General features: G+C 48.5%; 1 protein-coding gene across 1 annotated transcript in view; it reads left to right on the top strand.

Moving 5' to 3' along the window:
- pcloa (piccolo presynaptic cytomatrix protein a) overlaps positions 1 to 19,740 on the top strand; it is a 755,467-nt gene that overhangs the window by 20,024 nt on the left and 715,703 nt on the right. The gene's annotated exons all lie outside the window — the stretch shown is intronic.

The raw sequence follows: 19,740 nt of genomic DNA, 5'->3' as shown, positions 1-19,740 counted from the left end.
TGGCAACCTGCCCAAATAGGACAGATGAGTAATTGATAATGCTAATGAGCTCATTAACAGCTCATTGGGGGAAACATAAAAAAGTAGGAGCAGGAGTAGGACATTCAGCCTTTCGAGCCTGCTCCACCATTCAGTATGATCATGGTGGATCCTCTATCCCAACGCTATACTCCTGCTATCTCCACATACCCCTTGATGCCTTTAGAGTCTAGCAATCTCTCTATTTCACTCTTAAATATATTCAGAGACTTGACTTCCACACATTCTCTGTGATAGAGAATTCCACAGGCTCACCACCCTCTGAGTGAAGGGGTTTCCCCTCATCTCAGTCCTAAATGGTCTAACCCATATCCTGAGACTGTGACCCCTTGTTCTAGACCCCCCCCCCCAGCCCGAGGAAACATCATCCCTGCATCCAGTCTGTCCAGCCCTGTGGGAATTTTATTCATTTCAATAAGATCCCCTCACATTCCTCTAAACTCCAGTGAATACAGGGCCTAGTCGGCCCAATCTCTCCTCATATGACAATCCTGCCATCCCACGAATCAGTCTGGTGAACCTTTGCTGCACTCCCTATATGGCAAGTATATTCTTTCTTTGGTAAGGAGCCCAAAACTGCACACAATACTCCAGCTGTGGTCTCACCAAACCCTGAGCAGCTGCAGTAAGACATCCTTGCTCCTGTACTCAAGTCCTGTCGCAATGAAGGCCACATACCATTTGCCTTCTTAACTGCTTGCTGCACCTGCATGTTTGCTTTCAGTGACTGGTGTACAAAGACACCCAGATCCCTTTGTACATCAACATTTCCCAATCTATCACCATTTAAATAATACTCTGCCATTCTGTTTTTCCTACTGTAGTGGATAACTTCACACTTATCCACGTTACACTGCGTCTGCCATGTATTTGCCCACTCACTCAACTCGTCTAAATTACCTTGGAGACTCTTAACACCCTCCACACCGCTCACATTCCCACCTGGCTTTGCTATTTTGGAAAGGAGGCACAAGAACCAGGTTCTCAGAGACATCCACCAGAAGGAGGCAGTGACACAGCAGGGAGCCATTTGTGCCTGTGGGAGATAATCATCAGGCAGCATCAAAGGGGAGGGTTCAGAGAGGCCCTTATACATCGGTACATGGTCGTCATTGTGTGAATGGAGCCTCCTGAGTGTTTGGACTGTGAGCTGGGGGGAGCAGCGATGGATGGGTTAGTGAACTGGCAGGGATCATGAGGGCAAAAGAGGTTGTGGGAAACCTTGATGGCTGAGCTGACAGCAAACAAGGTGAGACCTGGCAATGGGAATGAGCTACTCTGAAATAAGGATAAATAGTGAAGAGGAGCAGCCTCTGGAACAGCAATTGTAGATACCTGCACATGAAGAGGGCAGAGGAGAGGAACAGGGGGCAGAAAGGCAATGAAGGTGATATCTTCAGCACCGAGTGTACCACCGATGAAGAAGCTACGTGGGCATGTCAGAGAACCAGCGCTGCAGGAGACTGCGCTCATCTGGGCAATGGTATCTGATATTATGTCCTTCTTTGTGCCATGTTCGAAGAGCAGGAGAGTACACAGAGCTTCCAACAGATGAGCCAATGCAGGTACAGAGGGCAGTGGGATTTGCCACCACTCCTGGATTCCTGGTAATGCAGGCGATCACTGATTGTACCCGTCTGTCCCATCGAAGCACCAAGGGAGGAACCAGGGTGATTCATCAATAAAAAGGGCTTCCGCTCACTAAATGGTTTAACTGGTTGGTGGCCACAAGTGTTTTATGCCGGTGTGTGCACATTATCCTGGCAGCTGCCACGCTGCCTTCGTTCTCCTGAACTCACAGAGGCCACAGCCCTTCATGCAAAGCAAATATTTGTGGATGACTGTCAGGAGATAAAGGGTATCCAATGAAGATATGGGGCGAAATCGTCCCAGACTTGCACTAACTGCGCTAGCGGCCGGGTTTTACTTACGCTTTATTTATGCTTCCCCAGGAAACATGCTGTTTCCATGGTGGGTGGGCTCTGATTCACTCGCCACACCATCACCTCACCGCTTCATCACACCAGGCACCACATTTAAAGTACAGCCGGGCTCAGTGCTTCCAGCCCAGGGCTGCAGCAAAGAAGACATGGCCCCAAAAGGCAAGAAGACTGCAGCCCTCGAGCACCTTTTGGATGCCGTGGAGGTCCGCTGTGATATCTTCTACGCCAGCTCTGGCCGCAGGAGAGGCAGCAACATTAACCCTCCGGCTTGGTAGGTGATGGCAGTGGTGCTCAGTGCCAATGCTGCACAGGAGAGGTTGGCCATCCAATGCAGATAGAGGATGAATGATCTCATCCGTGCAGCCAGGGTAAGGCAACAATCTCATCACTCTAAACTCACACACTCACAAACCCATCACACATTCACTGGCATCTCACTCACTGCCAGCTCAAGGGACATCACCACTCACTCTCTCACACACACCCTCACATCTCCATCTGGCCCCATCTCCTCTGGACACTGCCTCCTCAGCCCTCACCATCTTGAAACCACTTGTACAGATTAACATGTGGCCCCCACACACACCCTGGGATACCCCCCTTCCCCAGTACAGCCCTCACCCTGCAGCCCCTTCCCTTGCCTGAGGCCACTTCTCCCCCTTCCCCAAGCCAGCCCTAACCCTGCAGCCATTGAAAAGCCACCCACACCTTACGGCTGGTCTGGTGGGTAGATACCTGCCTGTGAGCCCCCTAAAAGTGATGTGGTGTTGTCTGTGAAGCCTGGCGCTGATGACTGCGAGTGCTGCCCGGAGCAGGGTAGGCAAACAAACTTCGAAGTCCCGAGTGAAGTGCAGCTCACCAGGTCCATGTCTTATAGATGCTGTTGTTTTCCCGCTGACTTGGGCGGATGATCCAGTGGGGGGGAGGGATGATTCCGGCGGGCTGGCCTTATAATGATCTGCTGATGTATTAAAATGAGGTTCCTGATGTCCGATGGTGGGGAATGCGGCCTGCCATTGGCGGGCAGAGCGGACATCGCAAACTGGTTTCATGACGTCATCAAACTGATTCTTGGCCTTCTCACCATATTGTCCGCTCCCACCACCAAACATGCCCAATGCTGGGGGGGCAAGGAAAATCCCAGCCATGGTTTGTACATCTTTATGTAACCCTGCAGCATAAATACAAGACACTACACACAATGCCGTCTGACCACAAGGACCACCATCGAGTAGACCATGAGCCCTTTAAAGAAGTAAGTTGAGTGCCTGGAATGATCAGGTGGGGCCCTATATTACACTCCCTCAAGGGTGCTGCAGATTATGGTGGTCAGCTGCTTTTTCCATAATGTGGCCCTCCAGAGAGGTGTGGACCTCAAAGCGGCAGAGGTGCTGGAACAGTCCAGTTCCTTAGAGGAGGAAGAAGATGCTGCATCAGTTGATGGCCCAGGCTTTGCAAAGAGGTTGATGGGCTGCCTTAGGAGTCAAGGCAGTATTCAGGCTGGCTTGGATGTGATATTCATTCTTGTCCAGCATGTTTCATCTGAGCTCTGCTCATCCTGTTGGACAGTTTGAGAATCACCTTGGTCTGAATGAGGGAATGAATCCACAATACACACAACTCTGAACACTTGCATTGTTACCAATACTTTCCCAAGCTCACACAGAGCTTGGCCATGCTCCCTATCTTAGAGTCAGAGAGTCATAATGACACAGAACGAAGCCATTCAGCTCATCGAGTGCATCTTCTTTCCCCTTTTGCTTTAAACCCCATGAAAGAATGTAAACACACAAGCCTGGGTGCAACAAAAACATGACCATTGTATTGACTCATTTGTCCTTAACATAAACACAGAAACTGTTGCCTACTAGAACCAGAAACTACTATTACTGACACAGTGACCCATGCTCACAGCCTCTCCTTCGAGGTGCTTCCCTTGTGGCGAGGTATGAGGTAGAAGCAGCCTGCTTACTTGTCTTCACATGCCATTAAGATACCCGTGGTGGTCTTCCTCGAAATGGAGGTGCCAGTGGGGACATTAGCATCAATGCAGGGGAAACCTCTGTTACAGGGCCTTACTGCATAGATGGTCTTTCAGTCAGAGGACTGATGATGGAGCTGATACTATACGAGGGGTGGGTTCCTTCATCATCATCTGAAACAGCCTCAACACTTTCATGGCATGTGTGACCGTTAGAGGGAACCACCAGCTGGGGCACAACAGACATCTATTCCATACAACTTTGTGCCATTGGTGTCACTGACTGGTCAATGTTATGCAACATTCTGTGCACCTCAGCGGGCTACTCATGTACCCAATCTGAGTGATGCTGCATATGGCTTTTGAAGAGTTTGGCCATTACCGCAATGGCGGAGCTCAAACTCTCAAATCCTTACGACATTGCACAGCACATTTGATGGATGAGTTCCTGCATTTTGTGCCCATGACTCTGCAGCACTGCAGGGAACTGTGTCATGTCTCACACTGCTGGTCCAGGAATACCTACTTTGTGTGTGACTCCTGAGGCTACGCATCTTTACCCAGCTGAGCAGAACTGTTTCTGCCCTCCATGTTCCAACTGCTCACAACTGTCTTTGCCACTGTCACCTCCTCCTGTTCACTTGAACAGTGGACTTCACCCAGTGGCACTAAGCTGTGTTCTAAACTGCATTGAGGAACCACTGAGGTGAGTGTATCTGCACTGGTGGAGGGTGCCCTTGAATCATGTGATGGTGCAGACTTCATCCTCCATGGACAACATCCCTCCTGCAGCCACCAGCTCCCCCTCCACAACTGGCCCTATGGGAAACATAAGAAGGTGGGTGTGAGAACTTGTCTCTATCAGAAGATGCTTCTGCAGAGTTGAATTATGACATGGTACCATACCAATGCATCAAATGTAGATTCGGGAGCGGTGTACTCTAACCCTTCACCTGGATATTTACAGATTCTTTCAACCTGTCTTTGGCAGAACCCCATCTCTCCATCACCCTTCCTTGATGCAACATCACCCTCGCCATTTCATGGGTCTCTTCCTGCATGGAAGTAAGAATAACAAGCTGGGCCACTCCACTGCCTGAACGAGCACTCTCTTTCTGCCATTGTGTGCCCTTTTCCCTTTCAAGGTCAAGAGAGAGTTAAGAAAATGCTGCCCCTCCCTTATCACTTCCAGAGGAATAATCACACGAGAGGTTACAGTCTTCAGTGTTGCCTCCTCCATAACAAGGTTCTGGTTGTGAGCTTTGCTCATGGCTCAGTAATGCCCCTGGGCACACCTTACTCCAATATCCAGGACGGTCATGCACCCTCAGGTTGCACAATTCATGTATGCTGATGTTATGACATGTCAGATGATGTGTCCCAGGTGGACTAAATCCACAAGGGAAACTTGGTCGTGGTATCACAACAGTTTTGCAATTTGTATTTATTATGAGGATGTGTGCACTGAATTCAGAAGTAATAAGCCCACTAAGACCTTTAGAGATTTTAAAAATTAAATTAAAACATTCATTAACAAAATATAAAAGATTTCAAGCACATACATACAACTACAATTACTTACTACTGTAATAACTCCTAAAATTCCTAATTAACCCCCGGTTATACCCCCTTTTAAGGCAACTGTCCAAAATAGATTTTAAATTTAAAACAAAACCAGCAAGTTAACACAATACCCACTTGACAGTGGAATTCCAAATGGCTTTTCCCCAGCTTCAGTTTTATTATATAACAGAGTTATGCACAAATGCTGGAGGCTTCATTAAGGCTATTTCAGACACTCCTGTTAGATCTGACATGGCCTTCTGACACATAGCCTTTCATTCTCCTTTATATATGTTTCTCTCTTTTTAATATGTAAATTCTATTGTTCCTCATGTCTTTGAAACTATATATTTCTCATAATATAAAAAAATTCATGTTGCCAATATCGTCAGTAACCTTTGGGAAAAATAAACACATTCCTTAGCCTTGCTTACCAGGCTAGCTGTAAACAGACTAAGAACCCTTTGAAATCCAAATCTCTTCATGGATTCAAAAATGCAAATTCCCTTTACACGTTACAGGCTAAGCCAGCATCCATGTTTATTCATCAGCATGTCAAGCATGATGATTTCGAACTTGCAATCTACTTGACTCCAAATGTAATTAAATCACACACAGACCCAACTATACTTATCCCCATAAACCTGCTTAACAATAAACCAGAAAAATATTATGAAAATTATTATGCTTTCATCACACTAGTCCAGGTGATTAGGACCTGGACTGCACTCACCTTACAGGATCTAAAAGGGTCTTTGAAACACTTGCAGCACTGAATCCACAACCCCACATGACTCTGAAACTACTCACAATGTAAACAACCTCCATCCATGCCACCTTCATTTGGCCAAGTGACCATCTCCTGACCCTCTCAGGGAAAGGAATGTTTCTCTCTGCTTCCAAAATCACCTCTAGGGAGGCATCAGAAACACATGGGAGTCACACTGGCATGAGTGCCTGACCTGCAGATGGCCCACTTCTCTTGTCCTCCACGTGTGGAAAAAACAGAAAGCACCAATGGCGGCTGCTATTTCCTATTAAATCGAGCACACTTGCGTAAATCCCATCTCCTTCCCCTGCCTAGCGTCACTGAATGGACAGCTATCTCCATCTCTGGCCAATTAATGGCCTCTTGTTCTAAAATTGTGTTATGCGTCTATTTCCAATGTGGTGTGGGGTTGGCATTTGAAAGTTCTCTCAATGTTGGGTCCTGACCCCAGAATAAAAATTCAGCCCATTGTTTCCTTCTCATGAAGTAATCGGGGACTGCACTTTTATTTTAATATGTTCACAGGATGTGGACGTCACTGGCTGGGCCAGGATTTATTGCTCATCCCTGTATTGCCCTTGAGAAGGTGGTGGTGAGCTGCCTTCTTGAACTGCTGCAGTCCATGTGGTGTAGGTACATCTACAGTGTTGTTAGGGAGGGAGTTCCAGAATTTTGACCCAGTGACAGTGAAGGAACAGTGATATATTTCCAAATAAGGATGGTGAGTGACTTGGGGGGAACCTCCAGGTAGTTGTGTTCCCATGTGTCTGCTGCCCTTGTCTTTCTAGATGGTAGTGGTCGCGGGTTTGGAAGGTGCTGCCTAAGGAGCCTTGTGAGTTCCTGTAGTGAATCTTGTAGATGGTACACACTGCTGCTACTGTGCATCGGTGGCGGAGGGAGTGAATGTTTGGGGATGGGGAGCCAAGCAAGCCAGCTGCTTTATCCGGAATGGTGTCAAGCTTCTCGAGTGTTGTGGGACAAGAATGAATATCACATCCAAGCCAGCCTGAATACTGCCTTGACTCCTAAGGCAGCCCATCAACCTCTTTGCAAAGCCTGGGCCATCAACTGATGCAGCATCTTCTTCCTCCTCTAAGGAACTGGACTGTTCCAGCACCTCTGCCGCTTTGAGGTCCACACCTCTCTGGAGGGCCACATTATGGAAAAAGCAGCTGACCACCATAATCTGCAGCACCCTTGAGGGAGTGTAATATAGGGCCCCACCTGATCATTCCAGGCACTCAACTTACTTCTTTAAAGGGCTCATGGTCTACTCGATGGTGGTCCTTGTGGTCAGACGGCATTGTGTGTAGTGTCTTGTATTTATGCTGCAGGGTTACATAAAGATGTACAAACCATGGCTGGGATTTTCCTTGCCCCCCCAGCATTGGGCATGTTTGGTGGTGGGAGCGGACAATATGGTGAGAAGGCCAAGAATCAGTTTGATGACGTCATGAAACCAGTTTGCGATGTCCGCTCTGCCCGCCAATGGCAGGCCGCATTCCCCACCATCGGACATCAGGAACCTCATTTTAATACATCAGCAGATCATTATAAGGCCAGCCCGCCGGAATCATCCCTCCCCCCCACTGGATCATCCGCCCAAGTCAGCGGGAAAACAACAGCATCTATAAGACATGGACCTGGTGAGCTGCACTTCACTCGGGACTTCGAAGTTTGTTTGCCTACCCTGCTCCGGGCAGCACTCGCAGTCATCAGCGCCAGGCTTCACAGACAACACCACATCACTTTTAGGGGGCTCACAGGCAGGTATCTACCCACCAGACCAGCCGTAAGGTGTGGGTGGCTTTTCAATGGCCAGAGTGTTCTCGGCCTCTTGGCTAAGATCAAGTGTAGTGTTGCAGGGGCGACACCATGGTCCTGCCAAGGCAAGGTCGGGATGGAAGGGCGATAACCAATCGCAATCCGAATCCATACCGTGGATTACCTATCACCGTCCGAGTCACGGTGAACCACAGCGACGAAGGAGGATCACCTATGGATCGGGGCTTCTTCACCAGGAGGATCCTGTTGAAGGCGTGCGGCTTCCAAGCTACGGAGATCTTCACCCTGCACGACTCCCGCAAAGGTGGTTATTTCGACGTGACTTTCAAGCGAGTGGCAGACTGCGTCCGGCTCCTGAGGGTGTTCGAGGAGAAGAGAGACCTGCCGGAGATGAAGATCCTGACGGCGGAGCCGCACTTTTCTCTGCCGTTGCAACGGGAACGTGAGGTGATGGTGCATGTGTACAACCCCTTCGTCCCTGTCGCCGACGTGGTCACCTTCCTCACCAGGTACTTCGATAAGGTGGGGAGCGGCACCGAGATTCGAGACGACTTGGGGATCTGGACAGGCAAACGCCTGTTTAAGGTCACGCTAAAGACCGATGGTAAGGGAGCCATTTTCCACCCTCCTTCCAGTTTCGCAATCGGGGGAAACCGTGGCTACCTGGTCTACGCTGGGCAACCCAAGCATTGTCGCTCATGCGGCAAGGCTGGTCATGTGGCGGCCAACTGCAGCGCCTCCCTCTGCAAGATCTGCAAACAGGAAGGGCACCAGACAAAAGACTGCAAACAGGCCAAGTGCTGCAACCTGTGTGGCGAGGCAAGTCACCTCTACAGGACCTGCCCCAAACGCTGCCGTACTTACGCACAGGCAGCCAAAGCCGACCAGGGGGAAGCAGAAGAAAGGTTCCGTGTCACTCCAACCACCAAGGCCCCCAGGGAGCTCAACGGGACAAAGGAGGACACAGAGAGAGACAAGGTGGAGAAAGAGATTGAGGCAACAGAGAGCCAATCAACAGCACTACCCCCTGAACCTCCCAGTCCTCAGGACAGCGAATCAATGGAGGAGGAGGCAGCAGTGGAAAAGCAGCAGGGGGAGTGGCGGACGGTGAAGAACAAGAAAAGTAAGAGGGAGCGAAGAAGAAGCAAAGGCGTTTCCCAGAGAAGCGGCAAGAGGCGTCTCCCATCCGACACGGATGACAAGGGCAGCAGCTCTTCGGATGATGAAGTGCCAGAGCGGCACCGACAGAAGAGGCGGCAAAGCTCCAGGGCGTTGGAGGACGAGACACCCGAGCTCCAGAAAATTGGAGACAACAAGGAGCCCAGCGCACCCCAACTTGGCCTGCAACCTGAGGAGGCCAGTGCACCACAGCCCCTGGAATCTGGGAGCAGTGAGGCAATCATCGCACCCCAGCTCCAGGAAGCCGGGAACAGCAACCCCCCAGAGGGGGTGAGTTTTGGAGAAGCTTCTCCAGCAAAGGTCATCTCAAAATCCGCTCACTACGTGAACCTCCAGATGCCACTGGAGCAGAACACGGCCAAGGAGATCTACCTCAGCCCATCCAAAGTGAAGGAATTTGAGCTCACTACGGGTATGAAGGAGCAGACTAAAGGTCTGGGACTCTCAGAGACAGTGGGTTTGGTAGGAGAATAAATGCTTTAATATGGGTTTAAAGATTGTATCCATAAATGTGCGTAGCATTAAATCTACTACGCGATGTGTTGCGACCTTGGACTACCTAGCCAAGGTCAAAGCTGACCTGTTGTTTCTGCAGGAGTGTGCGATACCGCACCTCAGCTCCTACAGGCAATGGTCACGATGGTGGTCCCACGGGCCATCGATCTGGTCGGGCGGAAACGACTCTCGTTCCTCCGGCCTGGGTATTCTGCTGCGGGGAGGCAACTTCACCGTCTCCGAGGTCAAGGAGGTGGTGGGCGGGCGACTCCTGGTAGCAGACGTAATGTACAAGAACGCTCCACTCCGGTTAATTAACGTGTACGGCCCGGCACAAGGGGCTGAGCGGCTGGAGGTTTTTCAGCAGCTCCCACTGCTGCTGGCGACCTCCAGGCCGGTCATTCTGGGCGGGGACTTCAACTGCATCATCGATGCGGCTGGACGATCCGGCAGGGCCGGAAGCAGATTGGACGCTACGTCCAGATCCCTGATGGAAACAGTTAAGGATGCCAAGCTGCACGACATCTTCAGCAACCCTGCAGACGGAGCGCAGCGTAGATACACCTGGTCGCGGCCAGACGGGTCCATTCGTTCCAGGATAGACTTCCTGTTTGTGTCCCGTGCATTCACAGTCAGATCCACCGACGTCAAGCCGGTGTTCTTCTCTGACCACTGCCTCCTACTGGCGGACTGCCACTTGGAGGAAGACCTGAGGGTGGGCAGGGGGGCATGGAAGCTAAATGTGCAACTGCTGACCCCAGAGAACATTGAGGAGCTCAAGAGGGATTACAAAGGTTGGAGAACCGTGAAACCCCTCTTTGAGTCCCTGACACACTGGTGGGAAGTGATCAAGGGAAGCATCAAGAGGTTTTTCATCCGCAAAGGCACCCAGAAAGCTAGAAAGGAACAGAGGGAAATGTCCCGACTCCAGGAAAAGATGCAGAATCTGCTCCGGCTGCAGTCGATGGGGGTCGATGTCAAGGAGGAGCTCCAAGAGGTGAAGGGCCAGCAAGCCTCGCACTTTGCCTCGGAGGCCTCCAAGATCATCTTCCGTTCCAGAGTCCGCTCCGTGGAGCAGGATGAGACGTGCTCACGTTTCTTCTTCCAAAAGGTACACAGAGAGCGCTCTGTGATCAGCAGCCTGAAGGAAGAAGACGGCTCAGTAAAGTCATCACGGTCCGACATTCTGAGGATCAGCAAATCCTTTTATGCCGGTCTGTATGACGTGAAGCCCACGGACAGCACGGCCTCCCAGTCCTTCCTGTCCTCTATCACGGAGGTCTTAGACCACAGTACGCGGGAGAGCCTAGACAAACCGCTAACTCCTGACGAACTGACTAAGGCCCTCGAGTCCTTCGAGAAGAGTAAAACCCCCGGAAGCGACGGCCTGCCAGCGGAGTTGTATTCGGCTCTGTGGGACTTGATCGGCCCAGACCTGCTAGAAGTGTACGAGAGTATGCTCCTGGCCGGCAGCATGTCAGAATCCATGAGGAAAGGCATCATCACCCTCATCTACAAGCACAAGGGGGAAAGGGAGGAAATTAGAAATTGGCGACCCATTTCACTGTTGAATGTGGACTATAAGATTCTGTCCAAGGTCATCGCCAACCGGGTCAAATCCGCTCTGGAATTGGTGATTCACCCTGACCAGACCTGCTCTGTGCCAGGCAGGAAGATCTCTGACAGCCTGGCGCTGCTCAGGGATACGATTGCCTATGTACAGGACAGGGGTGTGGATACCTGCCTCATCAGCTTGGATCAGGAGAAGGCCTTTGACAGAATATCGCACACCTACATGGGGGATGTGCTCTCCAAAATGGGCTTTGGGGAGGGAATTCGAAATTGGATCCAACTGCTCTACACTAACATCAGTAGCGCAGTCTCAATCAATGGGTGGGAAACAGATAGCTTTCCGATCAAATCTGGAGTCAGGCAGGGCTGTCCTCTCTCGCCTGTCCTTTTCGTGTGCTGCATAGAACCCTTTGCCGAGTCCATCAGGAAGGATCCGGGCATAAGAGGAGTGACGATCCCAGGCAGTGGAGGCACTCAGGTAAAAGCCTCCCTGTACATGGACGACGTCGCCGTCTTCTGCTCGGATCCGCTGTCGGTGCGCAGACTGATGCACGTCTGCGACCAGTTCGAACTGGCCTCGGGAGCCAAGGTAAATCGTGGGAAGAGCGAGGCCATGTTCTTTGGGAACTGGGCTGACCGATCCTTTGTCCCCTTCACTGTCAGGGCTGACGGCCTGAAGGTGCTGGGGATATGGTTCGGAGGGACCGGGGCATGCGTTAGAAACTGGAAGGAGCGAGTGGCTATGGTGAAAAGGAAACTGGGCATGTGGGAGCGACGCTCCCTCTCCATTGCGGGTAAGAACCTGGTCATCAGATGTGAGGTACTCTCGCTGTTGCTGTACGTGGCGCAGGTCTGGCCCATTCCACACTCCTGCGCGATGGCGATCACTCGAGCCATCTTCCGCTTTATCTGGAGGTCGAAAATGGATCGTGTCTGCAGGGACGCGATGTACAAGCCTCTAGATAAAGGGGGAAAAAACGTGCCCAACATCGCCCTCATACTGATGGCCACCTTTGTGTGTGGCTGCATCAAGCGGTGCGTAGACCCTCAGTACGCAAACACCAAGTGTCACTACGTGCTGAGGTTCTACCTGTCCCCGGTGTTGCGAAGGATGGGTCTGGCCACGCTGCCGCGGAACGCTCCAAGTAGTTGGACCGTGCCGTACCACCTGTCCCTGGTGGAAAAATTTATGCAGAAAAACACCTTTGACCACAAGTCCATCAGGCAGTGGTCAGCACGTAACGTCCTAGAGGCCCTAAGGGATAAGGAGAGGGTGGACCCTGTGGGATGGTTCCCCGAGCAGACTGTCAAAGTCATTTGGCAGAATGCCTCATCGCCAGAACTTTCCAACAAGCACCAAGACGTAGCTTGGCTGGTGGTGAGAAAGGCCCTCCCCGTCAGATCCTTCCTACACGCCAGGAGTCTCACCCCCTCTGCACGATGCCCTCGAGGTGGCTGTGGTGGGGAAGAGACCGTTGTTCACCTCCTTGTGGATTGTGCCTTTGCAAAGAAAGTCTGGAGAGAGATGCAGTGGTTGCTGTCGAGGTTCATCCCGAGCAGTTCTGTGACACAGGACTCTGTGCTCTACGGGCTGTTCCCAGGGACACACACCGAGACAAACATCGACTGCAGCTGGAGGATCATCAACTCGGTGAAAGACGCGCTTTGGTCTGCCCGAAACTTGTTGGTCTTCCAGCACAAAGAGTTGTCCCCGACCGATTGTTGCGGACTGGCACAATCCAAAGTGCAGGACTACGTGCTGAGGGACGCACTAAAGCTTGGGGCAGCTGCCGCAAAGGCGCAATGGGGAAGGGTCGCTGTCTAAGACCTTTCTACCACAGCGCACCGAGAGACTGGGAACTGTTTAGAGCCCCTCGGGCTGTACAGATCAAAATGAAAGGCTGTAAATGACTGTAATATTGTTTGTACTGATGCACCTGGTGATACATTTTGTAAAAGTTTAACCTGGATTGTACCCTTGTAATGTTGTTTTTGAAATGGTTTTGAATGTGATTGAAGATTTTTATGAATAAAGTATATTTTTACAAAAAAAAAGAGTGTTGTGGGAGCTGCACTCATCCAGGCAAGTGGAGAGTATTCCATCACACTCCTGACATGTGCCTTGTAGATGGTGGACAGGCTTTGGGGAGTCAGGCGGTGAGTTACTTGTCACATGATTCCTAGCCTCTGACCTGCTCTTGTAGCCACAGTATTTATATGGCTAGTCCAGTTCAATTTCTGGTCAATGGTAACCCCCAGAATGTTGACAGTGGTGGATTTAGCGATGGTAATGCCATTGAATATCAAGGGGAGATGATTAAATTCTCTCTTGTTGGAGATGGTCACTGCCTCACAGCTGTGTGGCTTGAACGTTACTTGCCACTTGTCAGCCAAGCCCGGATATTGCCGTATGAGGAGAGATTGGGCTGACTGGGCCCTGTATTCACTGGAGTTTAGAAGAATGAGAGGGGACCTCATTGAAATGTATAAAATTCTGACAGGACTGGACAGACTGGATGCAGGGATGATGATTCCTCTGGCTGGGGGGGTCTAGAGCAAGGGTTCACAAACCATACCTGTGGTCCCTTCATCCAAGTCATTTATGTAAAATGTAAACAGTTGTGGCCCCAGCACTGATCCCTGTGGCACACCATTTGTTACATCCCACGAACCAGAAAAAGACCCATTTATGCCTACCCTCTGTTTCCTGTTAGCCAGCCAATCTTCGATCCTTGCCAATATGTTACCCCCTATACCAGAAGCTTTTATTTTCCGCAATAACCTTTGACGAGGCCCCCTTATCAAATGCCTTCTGGAAGAAGATGGAGAGGGAGAGAGAAAGAGAGGGTGAGGCCGATAAGTTTGGTTTCACCTTTTAAAATGACATAGCTGACCCTGAATTGCCCTCATTAAAAATAGCTCAGAATTGGGATTGAGAAAGGAGACGGCCACAGTGTGGTGAGAATTCGCCTCCAATCCCAAACCCAACCTCCAGCCATTTAAAAACCTGGCATTGAGTGTTCCAAATGACTTAACCATCCCAAGAATTTGAAGTGTAGCTTGAGATCAGCTGTGATGTTTAAGGTTGTATTAGATTAATTGTGTGAAATGTATCTTAAAAGTAATTAAATGCCACATTTTGCTTAGTAAGTCGATGTCATCTTTATACTGGCTGTTGAAGCAAGAAAGATGCCGAGAGGCACAGTGAATGTTCACCTTTGGGATATGACCTCAAATCCAATGAAAGCTGATGGGATTTGCCTATTCCCTGGTGGCTGCTGCTTTTCTTGGAATTGACCTTGGGGAGAGCATCAAGACAATTCCCGGGAGTTATTACACTGCAGCTTGAATTACCCACAATTCACCATCGATTAGATAATCGTATCTGGGTTCGAACATGAGGGTGAGAAATGGAAAAATCTTCAGGCTGTGAGGCTTGTTCTGAGAATAGGTTACAGGGGTTTGTTTGTGTACAGTTCCCTCCACATTGTACATTTTATACCTTATCAGGATGACTTCAGGATGAAGGAATCAATTTCGTTCTGCTGCCCGATCATTTTCACAAATCCATGAATTAAAAGAAACATTTGCAAAAGTGTTTTTATCGTTAAATTATTATTTGCCTGGGGGCTTTTCTTGCCTGTTAAGAGACTTGACCACGTGAATGACTGACTGACAGATTAGCCCTTGCTTCTCAATCACAGAGTGTGATCTCACTGGACTGAGCAAGTATTTCTATCCCCTACATGATGGTTTCTTTCCACCTGTTATGGGAAAGGAAACCATGCCAATTATTATATAGATTTGATACAGGAATCGTACCCCAGGTCATTTTCCGATCTAAAAGAGACACACGAATACCTAATGCAAATAAATATTACTTTTCAGCATATGGGTTTTTGAATGCAGGGGAAACACAGGTGGCTGACAGGTGAAAATTGGGGGTGGGTGGGGTGGGGGGGGTGGTGGTGGGGGCCATAGTTGCCTCAGGCCCACCTGATACCCCAATATAAATCTCGTTTAAACTGCTCCTTGAAACCTACCTCTTTGACCAAGCTTTTGGTCACTTGTCCAAATATCTCCTTGTTATCAGATTTTGTTTGATTTTGCTCCTGTGAATGCCTTGGGATGTTTTACTATGTTTAAAGGCGCTATATAAATGCAAGTTGGTGTTGATACTATTTTCTGTTAAACAAATCAGGGTCATAAGAACATAAGAACTAGGAGCAGGAGTAGGCTATTCAGCCCCTCGAGCCTGCCCCGCCATTCATTACGATCATGGCTGATCTCATTTTGGCCTCAACTCCAACATCCCGCCCTCTCCCCATAACCTTTCATAAGAACAAAATGCTCTTGAGGCGGTTGCTGGAGGCTGTTCCTCCAAAGCCCTAAGCTTTTTGTAGGGGAGTTTTTGTGGGTTCAGGAAGAACAGAAAAACATCATCTGCCTCTAATAAATCTGCAGCCTGTTACCAGCCTGTGCTTGACCTACTGAGAAATTCGGATCAGTTGCTTGGTATGAAGTGTGAGCTTCTCCCTTCTAGGGACTCTGCTTAATGCTTATCTGAGTCCAAAGTGGAACATTGACAAGATTCAAGGGGTGGACAACCAGATCAAAATCCTGGAACTCCCTCCCTAACAGCACTGTGGGTGTGCCTACACCACATGGACTGCAGCGGTTGAAGAAGGCAGCTCACCACCACCTTCTCAAGGGCAACTAGGGATGGGCAATAAATGCTGGCCCAGCCAGTGACACCCACATTCCATGAAAAATAAAAACAAATATGTTGAGCATAAGTAAGTTTTCTTCTTCCAGGTGAGGCAGAGTGCTACATCAAAATGTGTGAAAACTTTGTCGATATTTCAGGGGTGGAATGTGGAGATCTAAAGCCAAACAAAATCATTGGGCACTGAGGCTGGTCTCTCCTCTCCCCTTCAGTAAAATACCTCCAGATCACCCTCGCTGAGAAATCAATTTACTTTAATTGTACATAAATAGGCCTCTGAGACTTTGTGCGTCTTCTGGTGTTATTTCAGTTCGTTTTCGATTTACAAAATTCCCAAAAAGCACAATTATAAAAGTGATCATCACCATCAAAATGGCTAATTAAAGAATGAAATAACAATCATTCACACAATGCTAATTTAAAATGAATTGGCCAGACAATCACTGACATTAAAAAAAAGGGGGAAAGAGAAATGACAGGGTATTGTTCGCAGATACTTGGTCTGCCTGAAGCACCTGTGATCTTGCATTTGTTCGTAGTGTTGAGAAGAGCCTCAACTAAATGGGCCTCTGGCTCATTCTCCCTGTCACAGTCAGGGTGCTGCAAATACAATAACTCACTGCAGTTTCAAGGGGCATTTAAAATTCATGATGGTTCAAGTCTGCAAGTGCCTTCCCGTCACATCTTTACACCAGTAAGAGTTTCAAATGCTTTGCTTTGCCAATTTACGGATGTAAGTTAAAGGTACTAAATTCATTATGCATTTATTGTATGCACTTTTCATGAATAACTTTTCTTTAGCCTTATTATATTTTCTCTCCTCTGTTTATGTTATGATTTTCCCCTCTCTTCCTTTGTCACTCAATAATGCTTATCCATTCCTCCTGCATTATTGATCCTGACTTTAACAAGCATTTTCGTTGCCTTTGCTAAGGAAAAGGGGATTAGACCAATAATCTTTTCTCATATCGCAATTGTTTAAAAATCTTATATCTCTCCTTCAGTGCCAGGTAATTTTGCACCATGGCCCAGCTGATACAGTAAACTCAGTACATGGACTGAAATGGTTTTGTGCCTTTTCTTGCCAGTGGCTGCATCATAAACATAATAATCTGTTCTCAATTTTCCTGATGGAAAATTATATGTGTCTTACGTTTGGCGGAATCTAATGGTAAAGTATCCAAGCGTCATTGTGTGGAACCTAATGGTAAATGCTTTCTTAACTTTGTCATTCCATTTTTTACATTGCAATTTCACATCCGGTGATGTAAGCAGTAGTAGCAATGGTCACTCAGAACCTTTTGCCCAGACTTTTGGCCCTGGGTTGGGTGTGCAGAGACGGGAGAATTCCCAGTTCCATGAACCTAATCTTTCAAAATAGTGGCCCTCAGTTCTGATTCTCATTCTGGGCGAGCGGGCTGGATTTGAAGTTGGGCCCTGTGCCTCTGGAATGAATGCGGAGGCTGCTGGGTGCGGAGTCAGGATGGGTGGAAGGCCTGCCTCTGTGTTTCAGCACTTTGTTCAATTTAATTATAACACGATTAAACAAAAAACAGCTCTCCAGCCCTCACTCCCCATATCCCCCATCCACTGCCCATGCCCTGTCCATTCCAACCTATGCAACCCATGTCCCTCTACCCACCCCCATGGCCCCTCATAGCCCCTGTGCCCTGCACAACCCCATGACCCTTTATAGCCCCTATGCCAACTGAGTGACAGCTCATGCCAACCCATGTCCCCCACCCACCACCCTTTTCCCTTGCCTCCATGCCAAATCACCCAGTATCCACCATGGGCAAACCTTAGGAGCCAGGCTAACATAAAATGAAGTTATGTGTCTATTGATGATGTCACTATGTAAATAAAATCTGATTAAAAAATAACATTCAATACATAAAAATTTTTTCAACTAATCTCTTATGAAAAAAACATTTCTATTTTATAACCACTTGGAGCTGTCAATCAAATTACTCACTTAACAGGCACCTCAATGTGATAATGTTAGTTTGTAACACCAGTCCAGTGATAGTAGCCCTCAGGCTTATGTCAACAGATAGAATGACATATCAAGTGCTGATTTTTTTTGAACTCCAGATTTTTTTTTAAATTTAAAGCCCAGCAGAGTTAAATTCATTGACAGATTTGACATTTCCAATGAACCTTGACAGTACTTTGACAGCATGACAGTTATTTGACAGCTTTAACAGTTCCAATGAGTTTATGCACTTTTTACTCACAATCATGCTTACTTTTAACAATCCCAAAGGGTGCCTTACCTCTCCCAAAGGTGCCCCGGGACCATATCCAAAGAGGGAACCCTGGTAATCCAAATGAATCTACCAAGTTCAGACCTGTTGTTACCTGGTCTAATCTGCACACACCGGATTTCACACTCCTGGCCTACCAATGTCCCACTTCAGTGGAGGGAGCTGATGATTTAAATGCCCAGCTACCTCTGTAAACTGTGCATGTGCAAGGCCTAGCATGACTCTAGTCCCACCCCACCCTCCCCAAGTGAAAATAGGAAACGTCGTATTTAGGGTGGGACTTCGGATTTCCGGACTGCTCCTTTGTCTTCTAATATCAACTGACCCAGCAACCTCCAAAGGTTGGTGAATATGTACCCCCCGACCCCCCTCCTCGTACACTCGCATCAAAATAGTACCATTTAGATTGTTGCTGCCTCTCCATATTGTCCCACCCGAAGAGCATAACTTCACACTTCTCTGCATGAAATTACATCTGCCATGTGCCTGCTTATTTCACCAGGCTGTCTATGTCCTCTGAAGTCTGCTACTATCTCCTCACTATTCACTGCGTTACTAAGTTTTGTATTATCTGCGAACTTTGAAATTGCATTCACTTATACCCAGTTCCAGATCATTTATATATAACAAGCAAAGCAATGATCCTATTCACCCCTGAAGGACCAATTGCATACTCTCTCTGGCTTGAAATACATCCATTTAACATTATTTTCTATCCTCATTCTTTCGCCAACTGCAAACCTATGTTACTACTGTCCCTTTAATCCTATGTGCTTCTCATAAGTCTGTATGTGGTTGTCAGGGCGCTAAGACCTCACACTCTGGCCTGAATTTTGCAGTGGGTGGGTGGGCTTGGCAGGAGCAGGTGGGGGTGGTCGCGGAGCTGACTGCCACCCGTGATTGGCTCCGTGCCGCCATTTTACATGGGCGGGTCAATTAAGACCCTCCCAGCGTAAGACGCGAGAGGTAGCGCTCAGCGCTACCTATGCAGGCGGGGGGAGGAGAGAGAGTCGGGGCCAACACGCATGTGTATGAAAAAGCGCTTCAATCTCCCGGAGGCACAGAGCGGCCTTAGGGAGATTGAAGCGCTTTTGAAATAAATAAATAAATGGATTGAAAATTTAATTAAACATGCCCCCTCATGTGAGATGGGACATGTTTTTATATTTCAGAATTTTAAAAAATTTAATTAATAAAAGCTTTAGGAAACCTCACTCCACTAAAAAATGTGAAGGCCGCTTAGCTTTTTCACCTGCCCGACAGCCTTAAGGTTGGACTGGCAGCATTAACAATGGCCTCAATTACTTCCTTAATGGCCTTAATAGGCTGTTTAATTATCGGCGGGTGCGCAGCTGACTCTGCACGTGCCAAACGAAGCATCGAGAGACTGCGCGATGATGTCGGGACGCACGCCTGACATC

Source organism: Cetorhinus maximus, chromosome 12 (genome assembly GCF_964194155.1).
Source record: "Cetorhinus maximus chromosome 12, sCetMax3.hap1.1, whole genome shotgun sequence".
NCBI classification, from domain to species: Eukaryota; Metazoa; Chordata; class Chondrichthyes; order Lamniformes; family Cetorhinidae; genus Cetorhinus; species Cetorhinus maximus.
This window is presented reverse-complemented; position numbering and strand designations above follow the sequence as displayed.